The sequence below is a fragment of the Pristiophorus japonicus genome, unplaced genomic scaffold (assembly GCF_044704955.1).
Source record: "Pristiophorus japonicus isolate sPriJap1 unplaced genomic scaffold, sPriJap1.hap1 HAP1_SCAFFOLD_163, whole genome shotgun sequence".
Taxonomy (NCBI): domain Eukaryota; kingdom Metazoa; phylum Chordata; class Chondrichthyes; family Pristiophoridae; genus Pristiophorus; species Pristiophorus japonicus.
This window is the reverse complement of record NW_027251310.1, coordinates 818,809-846,464: the sequence shown is the minus strand read 5'-3', so window position 1 is coordinate 846,464 and position 27,656 is coordinate 818,809. Positions and strand designations below refer to the sequence as shown.

General features: G+C 46.2%; 2 non-coding genes across 2 annotated transcripts; both read left to right on the top strand.

Moving 5' to 3' along the window:
* Positions 1-4,940: 4,940 nt before the first annotated feature.
* trnan-guu (transfer RNA asparagine (anticodon GUU)) lies at positions 4,941-5,014 on the top strand. The gene has a single exon. It is a non-coding gene; the product is annotated as a tRNA-Asn (tRNA).
* A 14,260-nt stretch (positions 5,015-19,274) lies between these two features.
* Positions 19,275-19,347, top strand: trnav-cac (transfer RNA valine (anticodon CAC)). Its single transcript has one exon. It is a non-coding gene; the product is annotated as a tRNA-Val (tRNA).
* The last annotated feature ends 8,309 nt before the right edge of the window (positions 19,348-27,656 follow it).

Below are 27,656 nucleotides of genomic sequence, written 5' to 3'. Positions count from 1 at the left end.
GAAGATTGAAGTTTGGATGGTAAAGAGACTGTTGGACAATGTTGTGCCTTCAGCCAGTGAGATGAGTAACTGGTCATTGTCTGGATGTTAAATATTTGAGTACCTTGTTACGGTGGGAATAATGGAAACTCAGGACTAAACGATTTGATGATGTCTGCATGTTCAGTATTTGAGTGTAACCTTGTTACTATTTAATGACATCTGCAGGTTAAACAAGCAATATTAAGTCTGTCTGTTAAACGATTCAGAAAGCAGTTAGTCAGGATTGTCTAAATGGAAAGAATAAGAGTTCAAATGCTTTTTCAGTATAAAGATGAGACTTTTATGGAATGTAGAGACACAGACAGCAGAGACCCTGGACATTCGGAAGGTGTGTGTCTCAAGCAGCCACGGAAATCGAAGCAAGCTGCCTTTGTGAAGTGTTCTCAGTAACTTTCATACTTGGTTTGTTTAGTATGAATGATTAACTAAAAGACCCGATCCTGCCTTTACTACAACGGAGTGTGTGCGGGTAATTCGACGTTAAAAGCAACGAAGCGAAAAGAGCAAGATAGCTGTTTACAACATTTTGTTGACCCCGACATGATTTTCAAAAGTTCGTTAGCTTATTCGAAGTCCCCGACATGAAGCAGAAAGTTGGCTGAGTTGTTGGAAGAAGTGTTTCCCACACATCAGTTCGAGGGGTGAGCATTCTCTTAGTTGTCGTGACTTAAAGGGATCTTCAGTTAGTAATGGGAGGCTCAGGGGATATTCCAGTTGAGCTCCAGTCATTTATTAATGAGTGGATTGAGTCGAAAGGGGGAACCTATGGGATAAGACAGGAAACAATGACAGGAGGATGGAGAGAGACACGGAAGTCCTTAGTGGAGAGTGTCCAGTTAAAAAAGATTAAAGTGTTTGGGTTAAAAAGTGATAAAAAGAGAAAAGCGTTAGTGTTGCAGTGTCTCATGCTGGGGTTTCAAACGTTAGGAGAAGAGGCTGAGGCTCGAGATAGGGAAGTCTCAGAATTCAGAGAGCAGCTAACAGCAGTGAGTAAAGAAGTAGAGAATTGGTGATTTCAGGCACTCGGGGCAGCCAGGACTGTTCTGACACTGAATCAGCATCTTGCTGATGAACAGAAGCGTAATCAAGATCTAGAGAAAGGAATATCTAAGCTCCAGCAGATGGTGGTATTAGGTTGGCCAGCGGAGACAGCAATTGATAAAGCTGGGTGGTATTCGGAGGATTCCCCGGGTCTGAGAGTTGAAAAGGGGATTAAGGGACAGAGAGAATGCCCACCGTTCCCATCCACAGCTCCTTTGTCTTCTCTGCCTTCGGAGCCTCGAACCCGTGTGGTTCACGTGGCAACGTTAGGATCGGAGGCGGAGCAGTTAGATGCCTCTTCGGTTACTCAGACGCTTAACACCCCACAACATTACACACGACCTTCCGGTAATGTGGAGAGTGGGGGAAGCACGCTCGAGCGGACAAGGCGAGAGCAGGATCATGATTCCTCTACTCCCTGTGGAGCTCGTGAAGGGAACACGACCTTAAGTGGTTTTGGGGATACCTGGTATGAGCGAGGAGGGGTACAGTTACAGGACATGAGAGCTATCCTTAGTGAAGTGGGACCCACACACCTTCAGGATCTTAATAAATTTGCCCAGTGGTGGTGTAATATTCTGGGATGGTGACAGTCAGGGAACATATCAGAGAAACCAAGGGTTCACATGGTTCTGCGCGCGTTAGGGAATCACGGGGGAAAGGTAGTAGGTTTTGAAACAACTTCCAGGTCTCATGCTTGGTAGAATAATCGCTGCAATCTTTGTTACTCACTCAGGGCCACAGTAAATAAAGCGGCTTGTATTATTACCAGGGGAAGGACCCAGGGAAGCTGGGGAACGTATATTCCAGTTGTGTAAAAGTTTGGGAAGTAATTGGATTGATATCAGTCATTACGGGGATGGTACACAGAGAGAGATCATTTTGACTCTCCTACCCCCGTCAGTAATTCTGGAAGTAGATGCCTGGGGTGGGGACAAACGTTTTGATAAATGGTTGGCAAGGGTAGAAAGCTTGTATCAGGGAGCTGCAGGAATTTCAGTCATGGAAGTGAGACAGGGGTTACAGCGGTGGAAGGCAGAAGGGCCTGAGTGGATGAATCCCGCGAGGAGTCACATAAAAGGAGCAGGACCAGGAGGTGGCCGTCAGTTGATAGAGGACAGGGATAGACTGGCTAAAGAATTAGAAAAGTTAAAAGAAAAGTTGAAGAATCAGGAAAGAGAAGCTGGAGACACAGACAGGAATGATACCTCGGTTCAGTTGCTGAGGTCGGGGGTAGATTCCGCAGGTGAGGGAGGATCCCGATAGGGATGCCGTGCCTCAACCACACATGTCGTTCCTTTAGGACCCTTACTTCAGGATAGGGGTGGCCATACCCTTATCGAGGCTTGTGTGGAAGGGCAGCGGGAAATGGACACAGGGTCTGCCGGACAAATGAAGGTGCTCCTGGAGGAAGGGGATTCCCCTCTTCAGAGACAGTTCCCCAACACCCCAGATACACGAGGAGCAGTTACTGAACAGTCAGAGATGAAAGCAGTGGGAGAAGCTTGTTCAGAAACATTTAAAGTGTCTGCAGGAATGGGCTGTCTCAGAACTGATGAGATGTTCAGTGAAAAGCTCAAATGTGGGAGTTACAAACATGATCTTAAAGGATGTGAAATAGAAGTTGGATTGTTGCAAATGTCGAGAGAGTGAATGACAGCAGTTCCGAAGGGTGAACTGAGGGAAGGACTGGGTCTCTCGACTGACTATTCAGCATTTCCGTCAACCTTTACTCGATGTTGTTACACTTCTCCCACAAAGCAGAGGAAATTGTTAAAACCTGTGCAGAGGGTAACAGACTTAGTCGAAGACACCGATTGCGAGTTTACATTTCTGAATGTAAACAGCATGGAATTCAGTTGGAAACATCAAAAATTGAAAATTGACTTTTAAGTAAAAATGGATATGGTGATCACAGACCAACGGATTTTACAATAGCATCCTGAGAATCTGAATCGACAAGAACCCTACTTTGACCCGAAGCGTGCTGCTATTTGGAAGAAGGAAATACGGAAATGGAATACAACATTTCAACAGCTACAGAGTTTGAATCAAGCAATCGTTGTGGACATTAACCATCACACTGCGGAATTCGAGAAGGTGCACACAACTTTGGACCAGATTGAACATGTGAGCTGGTGAGAGTCATTGGTGGGATGGAGCCCGACGGCAACAGGTGTGAAGAACACAATGATACACCCTGCCCTTATGCTGGTGCTGGTTCAGCTGATCATGCTGGTCATTTTGATTTACTGCGGTTGTTGTGTTGGAAAACAAGGACAACAACTGGACAATGCTGTTGAACGAGCTCGAGCCACCATGCAAATGTATGTTACCCAGATAAGACCTGCAGAGAGGCGAGGAGAAGAAGTGGGGGAATGTGGGAGCATTGCTGATCTCTTTGCTTCAGCACGCAGTCTGACGTTTGGATTAAAAAATAGGAAGATTGAAGTTTGGATGGAAAGAGACTGTTAGACAATGTGGTGCCTTCAGCCATTGAAATGAGTAACTGGTCATTGTCTGTATGTTAAATATTTGATTGTACCTTTGTTACTATTTAATGACATCTGTAGGTTAAACAAGCAATATTAAGTCTGCATGTTAAACAATTCACAAATCAGTTAGCCGTGATTGTCTAAATGCAAAGAAATAAGAGTATAAAGATAAGACTCACACACGCAGACACAAGAGACACTGAACATTCGGAAGGTGTGTGTCTCAAGCAGCCACGGAAATCAAAGCAAGCTGCCTTTGTGAAGTGTTCTCAGTAACTTTCATACTTGGTTTGTTTGGTATGAATGTTTAAATAAAAGACCCGATCCTGCCTTTACTACAACGGGGTGTGTGCGGGTAATTCGAGGTTAAAAGCAACGAAGTAAAAAGAGCAAGACAGCTGTTTAAACGATTTTGTAACAGGTAACTGATGGTTGAGCACACGATTTGATAACTAGACTTGTAGATCAAGCATCAATGACAAAGGCAACAAAACTGCCCACCAGTACCAGGTGTCTTTCCCTTGTTTGTCCCAACTTTTCAGCAGCTGGGACAACAAGGAATCAGGTTCCACCGAGATTTGAACTCAGATCCCAGAGTGCTCACCATTACACTATGGAACCAACCGTGGTAAAATATTTGAAACAATTCTCAAAAACAACAAAATCATCTCCAACAGTACACTTTGTCTCGGCCTTTTCTCATCCACACCATCAGTTTCCTCTTTGCTCTCTGCTAATTATCGATGCAGAACAATTCACACAGATGCCATCGAGGCTATGGTTTTTCAAGTAGCTGTTTCTGTTTCACACTGTTCATCACAGCTTGTACTTCAGTCTTGCCAGGTAAAAAGTGCGTTGGCATTGCAATGTATTGATATAAAATGCTTGGCATGGAAAGAAAATGCAAAGTTTTGTCGAGTTAGCGAGTAGGTGACGAGGTTTGGGGCTGATGTGCGTCGCTTTCAATCTTTGAAATTTCACCAAGCAAAGAAACGGTGAATTGAACTGCCCCTGTTAGCATTGTGTTCGCATTTAATCACAGCAATATCCGCAGTCACGAGCTGAAAAGGAATGTATACCTAATACCGGCTTCGGGACAATCAGAATACTTCGTCACAGACAAGGCACCGGAAGGCTGGAAGGTCGATCACACCGGTTGTGGGAGAGCTGGTTGGTGGTGACATGGAAGTGTCTGCAGTGTGCGGGACCAGACTGCTTCCACACATCCACAATGAATGTCCCACACTTTACTTGGGAAAAGTACAACTGAGAGTGGAGAAGTTCCATCCCGGTCAGAGCAATCTGAAGCTTTAACTGACTGACACCATGGTTTGGGATGTCTTGCAGTGTGCAACTATGTCAGTCTCTGTGGCGCAATGGGTTAGCACGTTCGGCTGTTAACCGAAAGATTGGTGGTTCGAGCCCACCCAGGGACAATGCATTAAACTGTTTTTCCCCGTGAATTCGGTGCTGCACGATTCCAGGTTATCATTGTGCGTTTTGGCTGCTCGAATATATTCCACAAACATTGCCAGCTGTGCTGTTATCCAGTGAGTTCCCACTCCAATACTTTTATGAGCATTCAGTTTGAGTGTATACAGAACTGAACAGAGATATCAGAAAATTTAACAAGGTTGTGGGACATTGTTTTTTGTTAATATTGAACCACTAATATGAATAAATCCATTTCTTCAAATATTTAATTGAACATGTTTTCAAGATGTTTCCGCGCAGTTTTTGAACCAGGGACATTTCGCGTGTGAGGTGAATCTAATAACCACTACATTACGGAAACACTACAGCAATGTTCAGAACATAACCAGAGCATAACCTACACAGCTGGCCTATACTTCAGGAGCTGGTTTTATGAGAATAGAATGACGGTGCTATATTTAGGAAGGCTGTGAGTGTGGCAGGAATTGATCGAGTGTTTCCCAGACTTTACACATAGGAACAGGAGGTGGCCATTTAGCAGCGAGTGGTTAGGATCTGGAATGCACTGCTTGAAAGGATGGTGGAGGCAGACTCAATCTTATCTTTCAAACGGGAGCTGGATCAGTGTCTGAAGGAAAAACAATTGCAGGGCGACAGGGAAAGGGCGGGGGAGTGGGACTCGCTGAGAGTCGGTACGGGCTCGACGGGCCGAATGGCCTTCCGTGCTGTAACCATTCCATGATTCTATAAGTTAGTGGCACATTTCATAGTGTGGGTTGAAGCAGAACATTGCAAAGGGACATGGATTGAGTCGGCAAAACTAGAGGCATCTGATTCAGGAGATTCGGGGGGCGCGGAAATTCGGAAGTTTAATGACTTTGAAAGGAACATTTTTGTTTTGTGCAGTTATGGTCAGAGAAATGTTTGTGAAAGGAATTTTTTGAACAGAGGAATGCAGCATTTAATCTTCTGCCTTAACACTTCTTCCTGGGTGTCGGGGTCACATTTCTTTTCGAGGTTATTCTTCTCAAAAAGGAGCTAGATGTAGTCCTTCAGACTAGGGGGATCAAGGGCTATGGTGAGAAAGCAGGAATGGGGTATTGAAGTTGCATGTTCAGCCATGAACTCATTGAATGGCGGTGCAGGCTCAAAGGGCCGAATGGCCTACCCCTGCACCTATTTTATATGTTTTCTATGTTTCTTGAATTTATATTTCCTTTGGTGTTTCACAATAACCAGACCTTTGCTCTAAAGTCTTTCTCACTGTTTCCCCAGTCTCCTGTTGATGTTACCAGCAATGAACATTTTGCACCAGATACCAAAAACACACTGTGCAAAATGGGACATGCTTTAACAGTTAACGTGGGGCTCGAACCCCCAAATTCGAGATTAAGATTCTCATGCTCGACCGATTGATCTCACGGGGCTTCTACCAAATAGACGTTTTTGTCGTTGATTGCAGCCAGGTGCCTGTTGGCTCCGCCCCAGATGTTTAAACTTGCTGTCAAGGAACTGACAGGATCTTCTTGAATGGTGGACCAGGCTCGAGGGGCCAAATGTCCTGCTCCGGCCCCTAATCCTTACATGTTTATGACCTTATGACCTTTCACAGGAGAACAAACTCGCCCCTGAGCATACATGAGGAGATAGCTCCAGAAAATATTCCCACCCGGTGAGCTTCCGCGTGTGAGACGAACGTGTTAACCGCTACACTGCGGAAACATCTCCACTTTCAGCACCCGGTCAGACGGAAATGTTAAGCGAGCAGGTGAACTGCTGAATCCCACTTTGAAGGAGTTGATCGTGGTGTCAAACAATGAGTTTCACTTAATGATTAAAAATAAGAAATGTCAGATTTAAACACAGACCTCGAGAGATGACTGCAACCTGAACACAGCACCTGAGACCGCTCGGCCATCCTGACTACTTAATGCTGTATGTGGCCATCTGCAGGTTGATTTTGAACTTTTGTGTCCTGTCACATGAAATAAATGAGGGCAGCAGGCGTATCTCTGTCTGACACCGGGGAAACAGTGAGACAAACCTTGGAGCAAGGGTCTGGTTATTGCCAAACAGAAAAGAATATATTAATTCTGGAAGAACAATATCTAAAAGTACAGTAACCCTGATGTGATTAAACACGCTACCTTCGGAACTGAAATCAGTCACGCTACCATTGCGCCACGAGGTCTACATCATAAGACTCAGATGTTCGTCTATATGAAGGTGTCACAATACAAGGAGCTTTAAAATCTCCGCCCATTCCCACCTGGTGTCAGAAGCAGCGCTCACCTCCCAGTCACTGTATGTTTTTTTCTTAAACTTTTGTGTTGCTTTCACGGGAAAGCATCATTGATTCACCCCTCACCTTCTTTTGCACAATGAACGAAATGCTAACTGAGGGACAGTCGATACTTCAATCATTTGTCCTGTTTATTGGGGAGCGGGCAGGGAAATGGACCTGAGTCCATGATCGGATCAGCCATGATCGTATTAAATTGCGGAGCAGGCTCGAGGGGCGTATGGCCGACTCCTGCTCCTATTTCTTATGTTCTTATGTTCTTATGCATATTAACCCATTTTACACATTGTATTTTAGGAGTCTGGTTCAAAATCTTCATTGCTGATGACATCAGGAATCTGGGGCAACATTTGTCAAATTTAACAGCACCGGTTATTCCGACCATGCACAGAAAATAGAATCAGCAGTGAAGATAAAAGCCCATGGTGCTCATTTTCAGATTCAACGCAGTAGGATTTCAAATAAAGTTTAAGAATTTTACAGTGAAAAGATTTGGAAGTGTTACTTGTATTTGTGTCTTTAATTAAACTTTGTGGCGTCTGACTCCCGTTCATGCCACTGCTGAATAAGAAAGGAGAGTTTGACGTTGACCAGACTGCACTGCCCCTGATATTTGTGAGCTCATCCTTTATATTCAGTGGTTCCTGGCCTTTTGATGGGCTGCAGTGTAGCGGATATCACATTGGCGTCACACGTGAAATGTCCCCGGTGAATCCGTTATCTCTCACTGAAAGTTATCTATTTATTGAAGTGAAATAAAGAGCACTTAAGGAATAAGGGATCGCTTTTGCCAGGAGAATAAATAGCAAATAAAAACAGCAAATGCTGGAAATCTCAGCAGGTCAGGCAGCATTTGCCAGGAGACGAAACTCGCCTCTGATTGTTCCTCTACAGCAAGTTTAAACATAATGCTCCTTCCCGGGATCGAACCTCATACCTTTCATATGTAATGCAAACGTGATAAGCACACGTGATAACCACTACACGACAGAAACCTCTGGCACAGCTGGCACAACAGAGGGGAGCTGACCAGTGAGCTCTCTCTGTGCTGATCAGGAATGTGTCGGCTCACCTGAAACAACTTCTGTCCCACACTGAAAGTTCTCAATCCTTCTCCTCCGCTGCCTTTTACAGAAATGTCACGGATCACCCAGCCACCGTGTTCACTTCCACATCCTCACAGTGGGGCCACAGAGGCTCCTACCGTCTCCCCGCGATCAGCGAACTCGCCCAGTTTACAAAATTAAACCCGGAATACGTGCCCGGCAAAGGGCAGGAGAAGCCAGATAGTCTGTGTGCTCGGTCTATCGCAGAAAGTATTGGTATTCATGGTGATTACAGCAATTATTAATCGTCTCACAGACCTCAATTATTTTTATGCGATGAATTGATCGACAATTGAAACCAGGTTAGTGCGCCGGATCTTAAACACTCGACCACCAGGGAACAGTTATGATACATGTAGATATATTTATATATATTTATATATGAACCTGAATATCAATGGCTAGCTACCGAGACCTCATGGTGCAACGGTAGTGCGTCTAACTTTGAATGAGAGAAATTTTTCCACAGTGACACCCATTTCATCTTTTGTTCCCTTTTAAACACTAGAAACTGAGACAGAGGGAATAAATAGAGAAATAAAAGCACAGGGATAAAGACAAGAGGAAGAGAGAAGGGGAAAGATACTGCTCCCACCCAGAACTAATGCAGAAACCCCTCTGCTGTGCTCGGGGTGGCCACCCACGGCCTGGATACACTAACGGGAGAACACCAGCGGCAGGTCGGGGCCATAAATGGAACGGCGAGCGGCCCTGGGAGCAGCTTGGAGGTCCCGGGAGACTACTCCAGGGAGCAGCGCGAGCTGGTGCAGGAGGGCGGCGGCAGCGAAGAGTGACGTCATCAAGGTCCAGGTCAGTGATTGGAGCGTGGGCAGGTACAGCAGGAGCGGCGAGATCGGGGCGAAGGAGCGGCGAGAGACTGTGGAGGGATATGATCAGGGCCCAGGGGAAGCATGAGTTCAGGGCCAGGGGCCCAGGGTTAGCACGGGCCAGCCCACACTGCGATATGTGTGCACTGGGTCCGTGCAGCAGAACTGGTCTCCAGTCGACCTGCTTAACCCTTGCCACTGGACCAAGACCTCGCTCTGTCAAGCCCGTTTGATGGCTGGGGTGCAACGGCCATCACAACTGAAAGAAATTCACGCACAGATATCTTCCACCCTTCGGGTTGTAGTTCGGGCCCTTCATTGAAACACCTGTGAACTCATCCATTTTCGGCGTGGAAGCAAGTCATCCTCGTTTCGAGGGACCGCCTATGATGATGATGATGATGGATACATTAACGTCCCAACAGCTCATTGACTGCAGGAGTGGGACCGTGCGGCACTTCAGAAAACATGTCGAAAGGCAAAGTCACTGATTCCGCCTCATGTGCTCCTCCGATCAAGAATAACAACACACACTAACAATGCTTCAATAATGGTAACACTTTATCTCCGTGCAGCCTCTACAGTCTAAAGACACCACAACAGTAGTGCGAATACATTCTTCCCATCAAAGTTCTATTTGTGCTACTTTGTTGTGGCAACTCTTGATTGCAGTCACCAAGATATCCCTTGAGATAGAGGGTAAAACTCATGCTTTTCCTTTGGCAATGCTTTTAATAATCTGAGAAGATTTGACTGGAGGTTTATTAACAGATAGTACTTCGTAAGGCCTTTATCTCCATATTTGCTAAGCAGTTGGCTCGTTGGTCTAGTTGTATGATTCACTCTTTGGGGTTGTTACTTGAAATTTGCGAGAGATCCCGGGCGAGCCCTTTTTTTGCCGTGAATTTTGAATTTGCATCGAACTTTTGCAAAGAAGGACTTGCATTTCTGCAGCGTCTGTCAGGAGCTCATAACGCCCCAAAGCGCTTTACAACTGTTGAGTTACCTTTGAAATGTTGTCACGTGAGTAAAGATGTGCCAAAATCACCCCACACGCACCTCAACTCTTTGTGAAGGAGTTCATAGAATCACAGAAGTTTACAGCACGGAAGGAGGCCAATTCGGCCCATCATGTCCACGCCGGCCAACAAGAGGCTATCCAGCCTAATCCCACTTTCCAGCTCGAGGTCCATAACTCTGCAGGTTACAGCACTTCAGGTCACATCCAAGCACTTGTTAAATGTGGTGAGTGTTTCTGCCTCTACCACCCTTTCAGGCAGTGAGTTCCAGACCCCCACAACCCTCTGCGTGCAGAAATAAATAGGTGCAGGCAAAGGCCATTCGGCCCTTCGAGCCGCACCACCACGGAGAATGAAACAGTTAATTCAGAGACCGTGGTCCAGAACTTAAAGAAGGCTAACTTTGAAGGTATGAGTCGTGAATTGGCGAGGATAGATTGGCGAATGATACTTAAGGGGTTGACAGTGGATGGGCAATGGCAGACATTTACAGACCGCATGGATGAACTGCAACAATTGTACATCCCTGTCTGGTGTAAAAATAAAAAAGGGAAGGTTGCTCAACCGTGGTTATCAACGGAAATCAGGGATAGTATTAAAGCCAAGGAAGTGGCATACAAATTGGCCAGAAATAGCAGCGAACCCGGGGACTGGGAGACATTTGGAACTTAGCAAAGGAGGACAAAGTGTTTGATTAGGGAAAATAGAGTACGAGAGGAAGCTTGCAGGGAACATTAAAATGGACTGCAAAAGCTTCTATAGATATGTAAAGAAAAAAAGGTTAGTAAAGACAAATGTAGGTCCCCTGCAGTCAGAATCAGGGGAAGTCATAACTGGGAACAAAGAAATGGCAGACCAATTGAACAAGTACTTTGGTTCGGTATTCACTAAGGAGGACACAAACAATCTTCCGGTTCTAGTAAGAAGGAGGAACTGAGGGAAATCCTTATTAGTCGGGAAATTGTGTTGTGGAAACTGATGGGATTGAAGGCCGATATATCCCCAGGCCTGATGGTCTGCATCCCAGAGTACTTAAGGAGGTGGCCTTGGAAATAGCGGATGCATTGACAGTCATTTTCCAACACTCCATAGATTCTGGACCAGTTCCTATGGAGTGGAGGATAGCCAATGTAACCCCACTTTTTAAAAAAGGAGGGAGACAGAAAACAAGGAATTATAGACCGGTCAGCCTGACATCAGTAGTGGTGAAATTGATGGAATCAATTATTAAGGATGTCATAGCAGCACATTTGGAAAGAGATGACATGATAGGTCCAAGTCAGCATGGATTTGTGAAAGGCAAATCATGCTTGACAAATCTTCTGGAATTTGTTGAGGATGTTTCCAGTAGAATGGACAAGGGAGAACCAGTTGATGTGGTGTATTTGGACTTTCAGAAGGCTTTCGACAAGGTCCCACATAAGAGATCAGTGTGCAAAGTTAATGCACATGGGATTGGGGGTAGTGTGCTGACGTGGATTGAAAACTGGTTGGCAGACAGGAAGCAAAGAGTAGGAGTAAATGGGTACTTTTCAGAATGGCAGGCAGTGACTAGTGGGGTACCGCAAGGGCCCTAGCTGTTCACATTGTACATTAATGATTTAGACGAGGGGACTAAATGTAGTGTCTCCAAATTTGCAGATGACACTAAGTTGGGTGGCAGTGTGAGCTGCGAAGAGAATGCTATGAGGTTGCAGAGTGACTTGGATAGGTGAGGTGAGTGGGCAAATGCATGGCAGATGAAGTATCATGTGGATAAAGGTGAGGTTTCCACTTCGGTTGAAAAACAGAGAGACAGACTATTATCTGAATGGTGACAGATTAGGAAAAGGGAAGGTGCAACGAGACCTGGGTGTCATGGTACATCAGTCATTGAAGGTTGGCATGCAGGTACAGCAGGCGGTTAAGAAAGAAAATGGCATGTTAGCCATTATAGCGAGGGAATTTGAGTATAGGGGCAGGGAGGTGTTACTACAGTTGTAGAGGGCCTTGGTGAGGCCACACCTGGAGTATTGTGTACAGTTTTGGTCTCCTAACTTGAGGAAGGACGTTCTTGCTATTGAGGGAGTGCAGCGAAGGTTCACCAGACTGATTCCTGGGATGGCGGGACTGACATATCAAGAATGACTGGATTCACTGGAGTTCAGACAAATGAGAGGGTATCTCATAGAAACGTTTAAAATTCTGGCGTGTTTAGACAGGTTAGATGCAGGAGAATGTTCCCAATGTTGGGGAAGTCCAGAACCAGGGGTCACAGTCGAAGGATAAGGGGTAAGCCATTTAGGACCGTGATGAGGAGAAACTTCTTCACCCCGAGAGTGGTGAAACTGTGGAATTCTCTACCACAGGAAGGTGTTGAAGCCAATTAACTAAATATATTCAAAAATGAGTTAGACGTAGCCCTTACGATTCGGGGGATCAAGGGGTATGGCGAGAAAGCAGGAATGGGGTACTGAAGTTGCATGTTCAACCATAAACTAATTGATTGGTGGTGCAGGCTCGAAGGGCCGAATGGCCTACTCCTGCACCTATTTTCTATGTTTCTACATTCCAATAAGATCATGGCTGATCATTCAGCTCAGTACCCCTTTCCGATTTTATCTTCATACCCCTTGAGCCTTTTAGCCATAAAGGCCACAGCTAATTCCCTCTGGAATATATCAAATGAATTGGCATAAACAACTCCCTGCGGCAGAGAATTCCACAGGTTAACAAGTCTCTGAGTGAAGAAGTTTCTCCTCATCTCGGTCCTTAATGGCTTACCCCTTATCCCTTAGACGCTGAACACTGGTTCTGGACTTCCCCAACATCGGGCACATTCTTCCTGCCTCTAACCTGTCCAGTCCCGTCAGAATTTTATATGTTTCTTTGAGATCCCCTCTCATTCTTCTAAACTCCGGTGAATACAGGCACAGTCAATCCAGTCTCTCCTCATATGTCAGTCCTGCCATCCACGGAATCAGTCTAGTGAACCTTCTCTGCACTCTCTGTAGCAAGAACATCCTTCCTCAGATTTGGAGACCAAAACTGAACACAATATTCTAGGTGAGGCCTCACCAAGGCCCTGTACAACTGCAGTAAGACCTTCCTGCTCCAATACTCAAATCCCCCAGCTATGAAGGCCAACATGCCATTTGCCTTCTTCACCGCCTGCTGTAGCTGCATGCCAACTTTCAATGACTGATGTACCATGACACCCAGGTCTCGTTGCACCTCCCCTTTTCCTAATCTGCCGCCATTCAGATAATAATCTGGCTTCAAGTTTTTGCCACCAAACTGGATAACATCACATTTATCCACATTATAGTGCATCTGCCATGTATTTGCCCATTCAACTAACCTTTCCAAGTCACTCTTCAGCCTCTTAGTATCCTCCTCACAGCTCACACCGTCACGCAGCTTAGAGTCACCTGCAAACTTGGAGATATAACACTCAATTTCTTAATCGAAATCATTGATGTATATTGTAAATAGCTGAGGTCCCAGCACTGAGCCCTGCAGCACCCCACTAGTCACTTCCTGTCATTCTGAGAAGGTCCCATTTATCCCGACTCTCTGCAAATGGCATGTTGGCCTTCACAGCAAGGGGATTTGAGAACAGGGGCAGGGAGGTGTTGCTACAGTTGTGCGGGGCATTGGTGAGGCCACACCTGGAGTATTGTGTACAGTTTTGGTCTCCTAACCTGAGGAAGGACATTCTTGCTATTGAGGGAGTGCAGAGAAGGTTCACCAGACTGAGTCCCGGGATGGCGGGACTGACCTATCAAGAAAGACTGGATCAACTGGGCTTGTATTCACTGGAGTTCAGCGGAATGAGAGGGGACCTCATAGAAACATTTAAAATTCTGACGGGGTTAGACAGGTTGGATGCAGGAAGAATGTTCCCAGTGTTGGGGAAGTCCAGAACCAGAGGTCACAGTCTAGGGAAGGGGGGTAGGCCATTTGCGACCGAGATGCGGAGGAACTTCTTCAACCAGAGAGTGGTGAACCTGTGGAATTCTCTACTACAGAAAGTTGTTGAGGCCAATTCACTAAATATATTCAAAAAGGAGTTAGATGAGGTCCTTACTACTAGGGGGATCAAGGGGTATGGCGAGAAAGCAGGAATGGGGTACTGAAGTTGAATGTTCAGCCATGAACTCATTGAATGGCGGTGCAGGCTAGAATGGCCGAATGGCCTACTCCTGCACCTATTTTCTATGTTTTTATATTTCTATGTTTCTACCTGTCTGCCAACCAGTTCTCTATTCATGTCAATACATTACCCCCAATACTATGTGCTTTAATTTTGCACACTAATCTCTTTTGTGGGACCTTGTCAAAAGCCTTTTGAAAGTCCAAATACATTACATCCACTGGTTTTCCCTTGTCCACTCTCCGAGTTCCATCCTCAAAAAATTCTCGAAGATTTGTCAAGCATGATTTCCCTTTACTAAATCCATGCTCACTTGGACCGATCTTGTCACTGCTTACCAAATGCTATGCTATTTCATCCATAATAATTGATTCCAGCATTTTCCCCACTACTGATGTCAGGCTAACCGGTCAATAATTACCCATTTTCTCTCTTCCTTCTTGTTAAAAAAGTGGTGTTATATTAGCTACCCTCCAGTCCATAGGAACTGATCCAAAGTCGATAGACTGTTGGAAAATGATCACCAATGCATCCACTATTTCAAGGGTTACTTCCTTAACTACTCTGGGATGCAGACTATCTGGCCCTGGGATTTATCAACCTTCAATCCCAAAAATTTCCCGAACACAATTTCCTGTCTAATAAAGATTTCCTTCAGTTCCTCCTTCTCGCTGGACCCTCGGTCCATGTGTACATTAGGAAGGTTATTTGTGTCTTCCTTCGTGAAGACAGAACCAAAGTATCTGTTTAACTGGTCCGCCATTTCTTTGTTCTCCATTATAAATTCACCTGATTCTGACTGCAAGTGACCGACGTTTGTCTTCACTAAGCCTTTTCTCTTCACATATCTATAGAAGTTGTCGCAGTCAGTTTTTATGTTCCCAGCAAGCTTCCTCTCATACTCTATTTTCCCACTCCTTATTAAACCCTTTGTCCTCCTCTACTGAATTCTAAATTTCTTCCAGTCCTCAGGTTTGCTGCTATTTCTGGCAAATTTATAGGCCGTTTCCTTGCATTTAACACTATCCTTAATTTCCCTTATTAGCCACGGTTGAGCCACCTTCCCTGTTTTATTTTTTCTCCAGACAGGAATGTACAATTGTTGAAGTTCATGATGTGATCTTTAAATGTTTGCCATTGCCTATCCAGCGTCAACCTTTTAAGTCTCATTTGCCAGTCTATTCTAGCCAATTCACATCTCATGCAATCGAAGTTACCTTTCCTTAAGTTCAGGTCCCTAGTCTCTGAATTAAATGTTTCAATCTCCATCTTAATAAAGAATTCTACCATATTATGGTCACTCTTCTCCAAGGGGCCTCGCACAACAAGATTGCTAATTAGTCCTTTTTCATTACACATCACCGAGTCTAGGATAGCCAGCCCTCAAGTTGGTTCCTTGACATATTGGTCTAGAAAACCATCCCTAATACACTCCAAGAAATCCTCCTCCACCGTATTTCTACCAGTTTGGTTACCCCAATCTTTCTGTAGATTAAAGTCGCCCATGATAACTGCTGTATCTTTATTGCACGCAGCCATAATTTCTTGTTTGAACTGTCCCCAAACTCACAACGACTGTTTGGTGGTCTGTGCACAACTCCCACTCGTGTTTTCTGCCCTTTGGTGTTCTGCAGCTCTATCCATACAGAGTCCACACCATCCAAGCTAATATCCTTCCTTAATATTGCGTTAATTTCCTCTTTAACCAGCATCGTTCCCCGACCTCCTTTTCCTTTCTGTCTATCCTTCTTGAATGTTGAATACCTCAGGATGTTGAGTTCCCAGCCTTGGTCACCCTGGAGACATGTCTCTGGAATCACAGTTATAACATATTCGTGAATTGCTGCCTCTGAGTGAATTCATCCACCTTATTACGAATAATCCTCGCATTGAGGCACAGAGACTTCAGGCTTGTCTTTTTAATATACTTTGTCCCTTTAGAATTTTGCTGTAATGTGGCCCTTTTTAAATTTTGCCTTGTGTTTCTCTGCCCTCCACTTTTACTTTTCTTCTTTCTATCTTTTGCTTCTGCCCCCATTTTACTTCTTTCTATCTCCCTGCATAGTTTCCCATTCCCCTGCCATATTATTTTAACCCCTCCCCAACAGCACGAGCAAACATTCCCCTAGACATTGGTTCCGGTCCTGACCAGGTGCAGACCGCCCGATTTGTACTGGTCCCAACTCCCCCAGAACCGGTTCCAATGTCCCAGGAATTTGAGTCCCACCCTCCTGCACTACTCATCAAACCATATATTCATCTGAGCTATCCTGCATTTCCTATTCTGACTAGCTCGTGGCACTGGTAGCAATTCTGAGATTACTACCTTTTAATTTAATTCCTAGCTCCCTAAACTCAGCTATAGGACCTCATCCCATTTTTCCCTATATCGTTGGTACCATATACACCACGACAGCTGGCTATTCACCGTCCTCCTCCAGAATGCGCTGCAGCCGTTCCGAGATAATCTTGACCTTTGCACCAGGGAGGCAACATACCATTCTGGAGTCTCGATTGAGGCCGCAGAAACATCTATCTATTCCCCTTACAATAGAATCCCCTATCACTATAGCTCTCCCACGCTTTTTCCTGCCCTCCTGTGCAGCAGAGCCACCCCTGGTGCCATGGACTTGGCTGCTGCTGCCCTCCCCTGATGAGTCATCTGCTCCAACAGTACCCAAGGTGATGTGTCTGTTTTGCAGGGGGATGACCGCAGGGGACTCCTGCACTGTCTTCCTTCCACTGCTCTTCCTGATGTTTACCCATTCCCTCTCTGCCTGAATAACCTTTCCCTACGGTTTGATCAACTCACTCACCGTGCTATTCACGACATCCTCAGCATTGCGGATGCTCCAGAGTGAATCCGTGTGCAGCTCCAGTGCCCCAATGTGGCCTGTCAGGAGCTGCAGATGGATACACTTGCTGCACATGTAGTCATCAGGGACACTGGAAGCGTCCCTGACTTCCCACATCGCACAGGAGGAGCATGACATGTGTCCGAACTCTCCTGCTATGACTTAACCATTAAATTTACTTAATTTGGCAACAATTCCAAAGTTTCTTTGCTGCTAAGAACAAGAAGAAATCAAAGAAACAGAAAACTGCTCACCACTCAACCAGCCAATCACTTACCCTCTTGGCTGTGACGTCACCCTTTGATTACTTTTGACCTCTTTCTTACTTTTGACCCTGCACCAGCTGTAGCTCGCTGCTCGCTGCTCCTCCAGCCGCTGCTCCTCCGACTGCCGCCGATCCCCGGACTCCCGCTGGGCCTTTATAGGCCGCTGCTCACACCTCCTCCGGTCACTGCTCCTCCGACTTTTGGAAAAAAATAATTCAGTCAGGCAGAGTCTGCATGGATTTATGAAAGGGAAGTCATGGTTGACAAATTTGCTGGAATTCTTAGAGGATGTAATTAACAGGGTGGATAAAGGGGAACCAGGGGATGTGGTGTATTTGGACCTCCAGAAGGCATTTTGACAAGGTGCCACGTAAAAGATTACTGCACAAGATAAAAGTTCCCGGGGTTGGGGGTAATATATTAGCATGGGTAGAGGATTGGCTGACGAACAGAAAACAGAGAGTCGGAATAAATGGTTCATTCTCTGGTTGGCAATCAGTAACTAGTGGGGTGCTGCAATGATCAGTGCTGGGACCCCAACTGTTTACAATCTATATTAACGACTTGGATGAAGGGACTGAGTGTAACATAGCCAAGTTTGCTGATGATACAAAGATGGGAGGAAAAGCAATGTGTGAGGAGGACACAAAAAATCTGCAAAAAGACATAGCCAGGCTAATTGAGTGGTGAAAAATTTGGCAGATGGAGTATAATGTTGGAAAGTGCAAGGTTATGCATTTTGGCAAAAAAAATTAAAGAACAAGTTGTTATTTAAATGGAGAAAAATTGCACAGAGCTGCAGTACAGCAGGAGCTGCGCGTACTTGTGCATGAAACACAAAAGGTTAGTATGCAGGTACAGCAAGTGATCAGGAAGACCAATGGAATCTTGGCCTTTAATGCAAAAGGGATGGAGTATAAAACAAAGAAGTTTTGCTGCAGTTATACAGGGTATTGGTGAGGCCAGACCTGGAACACTGCGTGCAGTTTTGGTTTCCATATTTAAGAAAGGATATAGATGCTTTGGAGGCAGTTCAGAGAAGGTTCACTCGGTTGATTCCGGAGATGAGGGGGCTAACTTATGAGAAAAGGTTGAGTAGGTTGTGCCTCTACTCATTGGAATTCAGAAGATTGAGAGGTGATCTTATGGAAACGTGTAAGATTATGATCGGGCTTGACAAGGTGGATGCAGAGAGGATGTTTCTGCACACTAACCTTTTGTGTTTCATGTACAAGGACCCCCAGGTCCCTCTGCACCGCAGCATTTTGTAATCTCTCCCCATTTAAATAATCATTTGCTTTTTTATTATTGCTACCACAGTGGATAACCTCATATTTCCCACATTATACTCCATCTGACAAATTTCTGCCCACCCACTGAGCCTATCAATATCGCTTTGCAGATTGGTTGCATCCTCCTCACAACTTGCTTTCCCACCTATCTTTGTATCATCAGCAAACTTGGCGACATTACAAACATGCAGAGCACAGAACAAATTATTGACGTAGTGACTTTCCCTCAGTTAGTATTTCTTTCATTGTGCAAAAGAAAATTATCGAATCATTAATCATGTTATCCCATGAAAGCAAAATAAATGTTTAACGAAAATAATTGGCACATTTGAAAGGAACATTTTTGTTTTGTGCCGTTTCGGTCAGAGAAATGTTTGTGAAAGGAATTTTTTCAGAAAAAGGGATTCAGCATTTCAGCTTGTCACTGAGCACTTCTCTCTGGGCACTGCACTAGGCAGCAGTTTCCGTAGTGTAGCGGTCATCACGTTTGCCTCACACGCGAAAAGTCCCCTGTTCAAGCCCGGGCGGAAACATTATTTTTGAAACAAAAACTGGTTTTAAATGTTCATTGCTCATACAACAATGGCCTCCTTCTGTGCTGTAAACTTCTCTGATTCCATGAAGAACATTTAAAACCAGTCTCCTAAAATACAGACTGTGTAAAATCAGAAAGGGAATAAAACTTCCTCAATGATTAAAGTTTAACAAATTATTAAAATGAAGTTGTTGAAGTTTCGACTGACCCTCAGTGATCATGTTAGCATTTCTTTCATTCTGCTCAACAATGCTGTCGGTTAATACCAGCAGATCAAAGCCGCATTTCAAACCCGGAAACAACTCATTCATTATTCACCCTTCCCAGTTCCAGTGCACAGAGGGTTATTTATACTCCATCCAGAAACTCAAGTCGAACTTCTGACATTCCTTATTTCTAATTACTAACTCATTTGTTTTGACACCACTCTGAAGTGCTTTAGGTCATCTATGCAATTTAGTTAAATTACTTCACTTTAATTAAAAACGGTGGGAGCAAAATTACTTCCCTCACTGGGAATCGAACTCGGGAAGCTGAAGGGATCGGAATGGTTTTGTGAAGCATTTAAAGATGCTCTCTAAAAATCTCACACTGCTAATTTAAAAACACGGTTACGATTTGTTTCAGTGTGAAAGAAGGGGATTGCAATGACAACAAAAACACCAGGCAGTGAATGCATTAAGACCAATTCAAACTTTTCACAAAGTTGGTATCACGAAGTAACAGCTGAGCTAAAGTTGGCACTGACCAATGGGTAAAAACATCTCATTATAACCGATGAGCTCACAAATATCAGGAGCAGTGCAGTCTGGTCAATGTCAAACCCCTCCTTCCTTATTCAACAGAGACATGAACGGCAGACAGACGCCACAAAGTTTAATTAAAGACCGAAGTACAAGTCACATTTAATTTCCAAATCCTTTCACCATAAAATTCCTTCACTTTATTTCAAATCTTACTGCGTTGATTCTGAAAATGAGCACCATGTGATTTTACCTTCAATACTGATTCTATTATCTGTGCACGGAAGGAATTACCGCTCCAGTTTTGAGCCCAATTTGACAAAAGTTGCCCCAGATTCCTGGTGTCGTCAGCAATGAATATTTCGAACCAGAATCCTAAAATAGTGTTTTTTTATATGAGTTCACAGGATCAAGGTGTCACTGGCAAGGCCAGAATTTATTGCCCAACCTTAATTGCCCTTGAGAAGCTGGTAGTAGTTGTGTATCTGTAAAGCATGCACTCCCATGTTCCGCTACCAGGGAGCTCATCCCTTGAAGTCCCAAGGGATCTCAGCATCCCTTTGGAGCACTGTATATAAGCCCGCCCCCAAGGCCTGTTCCTCACTCTGGAGTGTCTTATTAAAGACTGAGGTCACTGTTACTTTAACCTCCCTGTGTGCAGCCTCATCTGTGTTAGGAACACAATACCTGGCGACGAGAATACGAATCCAACGCAAGGATGCAGCAAACTGTGGGCATCCTGGAGAAGTTCTCGGAGGGTGAGTACTGGGAAGCCGATGTCGAACGGCTAGACCAGTACTTTGTAGCCAACGAGCTGGATGGAGAAGGAAGCGCTGCAAAAAGGAGAGCGATCCTCCTCACAGTCTGTGGGGCACCGACCTGCAGCCTCATGATGAATCTTCTGGCTCCGGTGAAACCCACAGATAAGTCATATGAGGAGCTGTGTACCGTGGTTCGGGAGCATCTTCACCCGAGGGAGAGCTTGCTGATGGAGCGCTATCGGTTCTATACGTGCCAGCGATCTGACGGTCAGGAAGTGGCGAGCTACGTCGCCGAGCTCATGCAACTTGCAGGACAATGTGAGTTTGATGGCTGCCCGAAGTAAATGCTCAGAGACTTTTTTGTACTGGGCATTGGCCAAGAGACCATCCTATGAAAAATTTTGACTGGAGAGACACCGACCCTCAATAAGGCCATTGCGACAGTACAGGTGTTTATGTCCACCAGTGATAACACCCAACAAATCTCTCAGCACACAAGTGCTAGCAATGTTCATAAATTAACTGGAACTGTGTTTGCGAGCAGAAATGTACAGGGCAGAACCCACGAGTTTGTAACTGCCAGCAGGGCTCAGGTGATCCAGATGACTCAGAGTCCCCAACAAAGAATAAATGCAAGGCAATTCACAGCTTGTTGGCGTTGTGGAGGCTTCCATTCAGCATATTCATGACGCTTCAAAGGGTATGTTTGCAAGTGCTGTGGAACAATGGAGCACCTCCAATGAGCTTGCAAATGAGCTGCAAGCTCTGCAAGACCTGCTAACCACCATGTGGCGGAGGAAGATCGGTCCATGGTGGATCAAAGCAATTTAGAGCCTTCGAGAGAGGAGGCAGATGCTGAAGTACACGTGGTGCACACATTTTCGACGAAATGTCCACCTATTATGCTGCACGTATAATTGAATGGCTTAGCCGTAGCCTTGGAACTGGACACTGGCGCCAGCCAATCCATCATGAGTAAAAATATGTTTGAGAGATTGTGATGCAACAAGGCATTCAGTTCAGCCCTGAGCCCCATCCACACGAAACTGAGAACATACACCAAAGAGCTTATCACTGTCCTGGGCAGCGCCATAGTCAAGGTCACCTTCGAGGGCATGGTGCATGTACTGCCACTCTGGATTGTCCCGGGCGATGACCCCACAGTGCTTGGAAGGAGCTGGCTAGGCAAAATCCACTGGAACTGGGATGACATCTGAGCGCTATCACATGTCGATGAGGCCTCATGTATCCAGGTTCTTAAAACATTTCCTTCCCTTTTTGAGCCAGGATTTGGAAACTTTTCCTCGGCAAAGTTGCGGATCCACTTGGTCCCAGAGGCACGACCCATTCACCACAAGGAGCAAGCAGTACCTCACATGATGAGGAAGAGAGTGGAAATCGAGCTGGACAGGCTGCAACTCGAGGGCATCATCTCCCCAGTGGAATTCAGCGAGTGGGCCAGCCCGATTGTTCCAGTACTCAAAAGTGATGGCACAGTCAGGATTTGCGGCGATTATAAAGTAACTATTAATCGTTTCTCGCTCCAGGACCAATACCCGCTACCTAAGGCAGACGACCTAATTGCGACGCTGGCAGGAGGCAAGACATTCACCAAGCTCGACCTGACTTCGGTTTACATGACGCAGGAGCTGGAGGAGTCTTCGAAGAGCCTCACCTGCACAAGGTACTGTTCATCTACAACAGATGCCCGTTTGGAATTCGGTCGGCTGCAGCGATCTTCCAGAGAAACATGGAGAGCCTACTCAAGTCCGTATCACGCACAGTGGTCTTTCAGGACAACATATTGGTCATGGGCCGGGACACTGCTGAGCACCTACAAACCCTGGAGGAGGTCCTCCAGCGACTGGATCGCGAAGGGCTGTGGCTGAAGAGGTTGAAATGTGTCTTCATGGCATCAGAAGTGGAGTATTTGGGGAGAAAGATCGCAGCAGATGGCATTCAGCCCACAGATGCCAAGGCAGAGGCTATCAGGAATGCGTCCAGGCCACAGAACGTCATGGAGCTGCGGCCGTTTCTGGGCCTCCTCAACTATTTTGGTAACTTCCTACCAGGGTTAAGCATCCTTTTAGAGCTCCTACATGTGTTATTGCGCAAAGGTGAGAACTGGGTATGGGGAAAAAGACAAGTAACTGCTTTTGAGAAAGCCAGAAACATTTTATGCTCCAACAAGCTGCTTGTATTGTATAACCGGTGTAAAAGACTTGTGCAAGCAAGTGAAGCGTCGTACGGATTCGGGTGTGTATTACAACAAGCTAATGTTGCGGGGAAGTTGCAACCTGTCGCCTATTATTCCAGGAGCTTGTCTAAGGCCGAGAGGGCCTACAGTTTGATTGAGAAAAGGGCGTTAGTGTGTGTGTTGGTGGAAAAGAAAATGCATCCGTATCTGTTTGGCCTCAAATTTGAGCTGGAAACCGATCACAAGCCCCTCACATCCCTGTTCACTGAAAACAAGGGGATAAATACTAATGCCTCAGCCCGCATACAAAGGTGGGCACTCGTGCTATCAGCCTCTAACTATACCATCCGCCACAGGCCAGGCACCAAGAACTGTGAGAATGCTGCCAGTCGGCTACTATTGCCCATCACAGGGGTGGAAATGGTGCTGCCTGCAAACTTGTTGATGGTGGCGTAGCCCGCAGACGTGTTGATGGTCATGGAAGCGTTTGGAAATTATACATCACCTGTCACAACCCGCCAAGATTCTCTGCTGTCCCTAATAAAGAACTGTGTACCGCATGGGAGCAGGGCCAGCATCCCCGTTGAAATGCAAGAGCTAATCAAGCCGTTCCAGCGGCGAAAGGACGAGCTGTCCATTCAGGCAGATTGCCTGTTGTTGGGTAACCGCGTAGTGCCTCCAAAAAAGGGCAGGGAGACATTCATCTCGGATCTCCACAGCACACACCCGGGTATAGTATTGATGAAAGCGATAGTCAGATCCCACGTGTGGTGGCCCGGTATCGACTCTGACTTAGAATCCTGTGTATGGCAATGAAGCATATGTGCTCAGTTGAACAACGCGCCCAGAGAGGCACCACTAAGTTTGTGGTCCTGGCCCTCGAGACCATGGTCGAGGATCCATGTCGACTATGCGGGCCCGTTTCTCAGTAAAATGTTCCTGGTGGTAGTGGATGCTTTTTCAAAATGGATTAAATGTGAAATAATGTCGGGAAGCACCGCCATCGCCACCATTGAAAGCCTGAGGGCCATGTTTGCCACCCACGGACTGCCTGACCTACTGGTCATTGACAACAGTCCATGTTTCACCAGTGTCAAATTTAAATAATTCATGACACGCAACGGGATCAAACATGTCACCTCGGCCCCGCTTAAACCAGCCTCCAATGCGCAGGCAGAGTGGGCAGTACAAACCATCAAACAGAGCCTTAAACAAGTCACAGAAGGCTCACTCCAAACCCGCATGTCGCGAGAACTGCTCAGCTATCGCACGAGACCCCACTCGTTCACAGGGGTGCCCCCGGCTGAGTTATTCATGAAAAGGACACTTAAAACCAGACTCTCGCTGGTTCACTCCAACCTGCATGATCAGGTAGAGAGCAGGTGGCAGCAGCAAAATGTAAACGATGGTCGCGCCACTGTGTCACGAGAAATTGATCTGAATGACCCTGTGTTTTTGCTAAACGATGGACATGGTCCCAAGTGGATCGCAGGCACGGTGATAGCGAAAGAAGGGAATAGGGTGTTTGTCGTTAAACTGGACGATGGACAAATTTGCAGAAAGCACCTGGAACAAATGAGGCTGCGGTTAACAGACTGCCCTGAACAACCCACAGCAGACACCACCTTTTTCGAGCCCACAACACACACCCAAAGGATCAACAACACCACGCCGGACCAGGAAATCGAACCCATCACGCCCAACAGCCCAGCAAGGCCAGGCTCACCCAGCAGCCCTGCAGGGATAACAACATGCCAGCCCAGCGAGGGCACAGCCAACACACCAGAACAGACATTTGTACCGAGGCGGTCCACCAGGGAAAGAAAGGCTCCCGACCGCCTCACCTTGAAAATAGTTTTCATTTCACTTTGCGGGGGAGTGATGTTGTGTATCTGTAAAGCATGCACTCCCATGTTCCACCATCAGGGAGCTCATCCCCTGAAGTCCCAAGGGATCCCAGCATCCCTTGGGAGCACTATTTCTAAGCCGGCCCCTGAGGCCTGTTCCTCACACTGGAATGTCTTATTAAAGACTGAGGTCACTGTTACTTTAATCTCTCTGTGTGCAGCCTCATCTGTGTGAGGAACACAATAGTGGTGAGCACCATCTTGAACCGCTGCAGTCCGTGTGGTGAAGATGCTCCCACAGAGCTGTTCGGGAGGGAGTTCTCGGCTTTTAACCCAGTGACGATGAAGGAACGACTGATATATTTCCAAGTCGGATGGTGTGTGACTAACTCTATCAATGGCTAGTGTCACAGGCACCAAACATTTTAAAGCAATGTCCTAAAATGCTGTTTGTAAAATGAGAAGGAATAATAATTCATTACTTGCAAAGCCTGTTTAAAATGGGACTGTATAAAATTAATGTGAATATTTTTCTGCCTGACAGGGTTTTGGAAGCAGATTTAATATTAACTTTCCAAAGGGAAATATTGTTGAAAAAGAATCTTTTGCAGGGTGCTGAGGAATGGGACGAACTGGAAATTTCTTTCACAGAGCCAGCACAGGTAACAACATCAGAAATCGGAGCAGTAGTAGGCCATACGGCCCCTCAAGCCTGCTCCACCATTCAATAAGATCATGACTGATCGTTGATCTCAACTCCACTTTCCCGCTCGATCTCCCGATCCCTTGATTTCCCGAGACTCCAAAAATCTATCTAACGCAGCCTTGAATATATTCAGAGACTCAGCATCCACAGGCCTATGGGGCAGAGAATTCCAGATTCATAACCCTCTGAGTGAAGAAATTCCTCCTCATCTCTGTCTTAAATGGCCGACCCCTTAATCTGAGACTGTGCCCCCTGGTTCTAGACACTCCAGCCCGGGGGAAACAATCTCTCAGCATCTACCCTTTCAATCCCCTTCAGAATATTGTGTGTTTCAATGAGATCACCTCTCATTCTTCTAAACTCCGGAGAGTATCGGCCCATTCTACACAATCTCTCAACTTAAGACAGTCCTCTGATCCCAGGAATCAATCTGGTGAACCTCTGTTGTACCACCTCCCAGACAAGTGTATCCTTCCTTAGATAAGGAGACCAAAACTGTGTGCAGTACTCCAGGTGTGGTCTCATCATGGCCCTGTACAATTGTAGCAAGACTTCCTTACTCTTGTACTGTGGGCTATATATTAGGTACTCTGGGGCAAGTGCCCTGTTTTTTTGCTGATTTGACGGTTGTATAAAAAGTTATTAAAATTTGACAGTTGCTCGGCAAACATATTTGTATTTCCTTCAGTGTACTCCTTACTCTTCAAGGACTAGATTTTCCCCAAGCAGTTTTGTCGGCGCACTGACCTCAAGCGCACCGACTTTGCTCGCTGGAAACGGCTCGGGGAAAAACTCGCCCCATCCTGGCCGCTGTGTGCAGTCCCCGGAGTCCTGGCGTGGTATCGATGGTGAAGTGGGGGGCGGAGCCAAATGCCTGTGCCGAAAACACTGCCGGCACCTTCGCGCATGGGCAGTAGGGAAAGAAAACTTGGCACTCTGCCATTTTTAAACAGTGTCAAACCCGATGAAAAGCACAGCAGCTTCTCAGCTTCTCCGGTCGCTCGGCGGGCTCTCCCCCCGTCCCTCCCCGATAACACGCACAGCTCCAGCAGCTGCAACTTCTCCGGTCCACAAGCTCACACTTCTCCGGTGTGTCTTCCCTTCCCTATCCCAGGGATACAGGGACCCAGTGTAATGGAGCCAAGTTTGCTGATGATACAAAGATAGGTGGGAAAGTAAATTGTGATACAGCAAAGTAAATCTCAATTACGGAAGAACAATATGGAAAAGTACATTGACCCCTTTATAAACACGCAGCCTTCTGATCTAGAGTCAGACACACTACCGTTGCACCACGAGGTCAACAGTGCAGAGTGCCCATGTTTGTATACATGAAGGTTCCTGAAACACAGTTCCATTTACCCTGCATTGGTGCAATGAAAGGGCTTTAAAATCCCCGGCCACTCCCACCGTGGGTCAGACAGCATCAGAAGCAGTGCCCACCTGTCACTCACCCTCTCACGCCCGCTTTCATCACCTGCTGCCCGCGGATTGCCGCAAATCCAGTTCATCATCATCATAGGCAGTCCCTCGAAGCGAGGATGACTTGCTTCCACGCCAAAAAAGGATGAGTTCACTGGTGTTTCAATGATGGACCTAATATTCCAGGTCCCGAACTGCATGTTGAAGTGTGGTAGATGCCTGTGCATGGATTTTTTTAATGTGTGGTGGCCGTTGCACACCAGCCATCACACAGGCTTGACAGAGCGAGGTCTTGGTCCAGTGGCAAGGGTTATCCAAGACGACTGGAGACCAGCTCTGCTGCATGGACCCAGTGCCCACACATATCACAGTGTGGGCTGGCCCGTGCTGCCCCTGGACCCCTGGCCCTGAACTCACGCCGCCCCTGGGCCCCGATCACATCCCTCCACAGTCTCTCGCTGCTCCTGCTGTACCTGCCCACGCTCCAATCACCGACCTGGACTTTGATGACATCACTCTTCGCTGCCGTCGCCCTCCTGCAACAGCTCGCGCTGTACCTTGCCGTGGTACACCACCACTTTGCTCCCAGTCCGCCGCTCACCGCTCCTTTTATGGCCCCGACCTGCCGCTG